At 34.6% G+C, this 3,354-nt stretch overlaps 1 long non-coding RNA gene across 1 annotated transcript in view; it reads left to right on the top strand.

Annotated features, from left to right (window-relative positions):
• Window positions 1-262: 262 nt before the first annotated feature.
• LOC115071205 overlaps window positions 263-3,354 on the top strand; it is a 104,746-nt gene continuing 101,654 nt past the window's right edge. Inside the window, exon 1 of the long non-coding RNA XR_003850312.1 lies at window positions 263-335. This is a non-coding gene — a long non-coding RNA (uncharacterized LOC115071205). The remainder of the gene's footprint in view (window positions 336-3,354) is intronic.

The raw sequence follows: 3,354 nt of genomic DNA, 5'->3' as shown, positions 1-3,354 counted from the left end.
TTTGCTAATACACTATTTAATATCTTTTTAGAAAGATGGCTTACAAATACTGCTTATCACACTTTCACTTTACCAATAACCCTTTAATAGTGTTATCCTATCATTTAAAAATAATTCTCAGCACTTAATGAAGATACCAAGTCCTTGTAAGATTTTATACTTACTCACCTCCTGAAGTTCATTCCTCACTGCTCCTTCACTTTAGTCTAGATGGGCCTAGACTCTTGGGACTTATATCTATTTATACTACACAAAATTCTCTATTATTTAGGCATTAAATGAAGACACTACTTCTTCCTGGAACTCCTTTTCGCCAACACTCCAGAGACTCATAGGTAAGTTTAGTTTATTCATTAACCAAGATCTCCCTTCTTTTGTTAATCTGTCCAGAAAATGTTGGGTGCTTCTGTGCATGATTCAATGAGTACATGAGCATCTAGTGCATGAATGAATGCTGTTTAGATTCTTCAACATTTGTCTGCTATAGTCCCAGTTTTGGAACATCATGTCATTTATTTGGGGAAAAAAATTTTCCTTAACACAGTTTACCCAAGCTCTTTACTTTGATTTAATTAGCTTTATTCCTTTGATCTTTATATTTAGTCAGACATGCATGACAGGTATCAATAATTTATATGGTTTTCAAACAAGGACATTTTCACTCCTTAGTTGTCAAATCTAATCTCTGAAAAATTATTTGTCAAATAATGATAAAATCATAAAATGAATACAACAAGAAGGTAGACTCTTTATAATAGAATATTGAGGTCTTTTCCTTTTGTTGAGGAATTGAGACCATTAAAATACTGTTATTATTGAATGAAGTGTGTTAATTACTGTAATTTTGCTGATTTTATAGTGTTTTCTTATACTTCTTTTGATTAACTGTGCTGAGGTTTTTATATTTTTTTGCAGTGGCCTCCGGAGTGTTTTTATACTTCTCTTTAGGCTGAAGTACGTCTTTTAGTATTCTCTATAGAGCTGACTTAGTGGTCAGGTATTTCTTTAGTTTGTTCTTATCATGGAAAGTATGTATTTTTCCTTCAATTTTAATAGAAAGATTTGCTGGGTATGGTAGCTTGCTTTGGCAATTGTGATCTTTCAGAACTTCGACTAGATCCTTCCCCTCTTGCTTGAAATTAGTTTTTGACTAATCAGCTATAATTTTGATAGGTCTCCCTTTGTATGTGACTTTTACTCTTCTTATACAGAAGCACAAAAGACCAAGGGTAGGCAAACTAATCCTGAGCAAAAGAATACTTATAGAGGTATCACTATACCTGATTTCAAGTTATACTACAGAGTCAGTGTAATAAAAACAGCATGAGCCTGACACAAAAACAGATAGATCAATAGAAGAAGAATAGACTAGAATAGAATAGAATAGAATAGAATAGAATAGAATAGAATAGAATAGAATAGAAAAGACCCAGATATTAGTCCATGCAAATATAGCTATAGGATTATTGGAAAAGATGTCAAAATACAAATTGGAGAAAGGACAGCATCTTCAATGAATGGTGTTGGAGAAACTGGATTTTGACATGAAGAAGAATGAAACTAGAGCCTTATCTCAAGTCGTGCATAAAATTCAATTTCAAATGGAAAATAGATCAAGGACCACAATATAAGACAAGATATTCTGAAAATGCTGGAGGAAAAAGTAGCAAACATGCTTCAGTATAAAGAAACAGGTTAATACTTTCTAGGTAGGACTTCAGTAACCCAAGAAAAAAAGGCCAACAATCAACAAATGGGAACTTATGAAATTGAAATTTTCTGAATTTTCTTCACTTAACTATTAGAGTCTGCATGCAGAATGGTGGGAAATCTTTGCCCAGTGCACATCTGATAGAGTGTTAATGTCTAAATTATACAAAGAGCTCAAAATTTAAACACCATGAAAACAACCCAATTAAAAAGTGAGCTGTGGAACTAAACAGAGAATTCTCTAAGAAAATAAGAATGAAGAAAAAGAAGTACAAATGCCCAGGAAACCCTCAAAAGGGCTGTCTACATCGTCAGCCATCAGGAAAATGGAAATTAAACAACTTTGGACTTCCATCTTACCCCAACAGCTTGGAAATGGAAACAGCCTAGATGTGCACCAAGTAATGAACGGATAAAGAAAATGCAGTACATTTACACAATGGAATGTTATTGCAATGTAAAGAAAGATAAAATTATGAACTATGCAGGTTAATGGGTGAAATGAAAGAAATGAAAGAATTATATTGAGTGAGGTAATTCTGGCCCAGAAGGACAGATGCTGCATTTACATCCTAGAGAGATCCTAGCTTTGACTTTTTCAGTTCTGTTTATTTGAATTGGAGTAACTTTGGAAATCAGAAAAATACCAGGAGGACATTAAGAGGGTGTTACCTTAGGGGAGGGGGTGACAGTAAAACGGGTAAAAGAAAACAGAAGTAAGAATAACAGGACAGGGAATGTTTAGGCAGGGGGAGTAAGAAGATGGGGGAGATAAAGTTGCGGGGGAGAGGATTAGTCAAAATGAAGTGTGTATGAAGCACCCAGATGGAAACCTCCTATGTTTAAACCAAATTACAAACTGAAAAAAATGCAGCGGTGTATGAAAGTCACGAAGCTCCTTGTACATTTCCTGAATCACAGCTATGGCTTAACTCGTTCATTTCTTCATCTTTTTTTTTTTTTTTTTTGATTTGAGAGGATTTCATGCAATGTATTGTGATCATATTCAGATTTCCTCCCCCTTTTCCATTCCCCACCTCTCTCTCCCACTTCAAATTCATGTACTCTATGATGGGTTAGTTCTTTTTTTCAAAGGCCTATTGAGAATAATCTGTGTTTCCCAAATGCTTTTCGAAGTAGATTTATCCAGTGGAGTCTAGTCAGTGTACCAGGCATCACGTTAGTAAGAAAAACTGACTCTTCTTCAAGAAGCCAATAGATTATCATATTACTATCATGTGCCAATAGATTCACAGTTAAGGCTGGGTCTTGTCCACTTCCGCCATCCATGTTGTTTTTCTTCTGGGTGTTGTCATGTCTTGTACATGTCTTGTACTTAAGTGCTGTGGATTCATATGTGCAACTGCCCCATGATGTCCAAACAATATAGTTTCCTATTATTCATACCACCTCTTGCTCTTACAGTCTTTCTACCTCTTTCCCACTTTAGTCCTTGAATCTTTGGAGGGGAAGGTAAAATATAGGTGTTGAGTTCTTATTACATTTCTTTTAATGGCAGGTTGTCTAAGACTGTTGTTTCTAGAACAGAGAATGATTACATAAGAAAGTTTATTTTTTCCATGGGGTGTTGATATTTGTGAATTAAAAAAAGAATGCACATTTTCTTTTTATGGTACTATAACA

The sequence above is a fragment of the Nannospalax galili genome, unplaced genomic scaffold, assembly GCF_000622305.1.
Source record: "Nannospalax galili isolate Female #2095 unplaced genomic scaffold, S.galili_v1.0 scaffold96, whole genome shotgun sequence".
In the NCBI taxonomy this organism is placed as follows: Eukaryota; Metazoa; Chordata; class Mammalia; order Rodentia; family Spalacidae; genus Nannospalax; species Nannospalax galili.
This window is presented reverse-complemented; position numbering and strand designations above follow the sequence as displayed.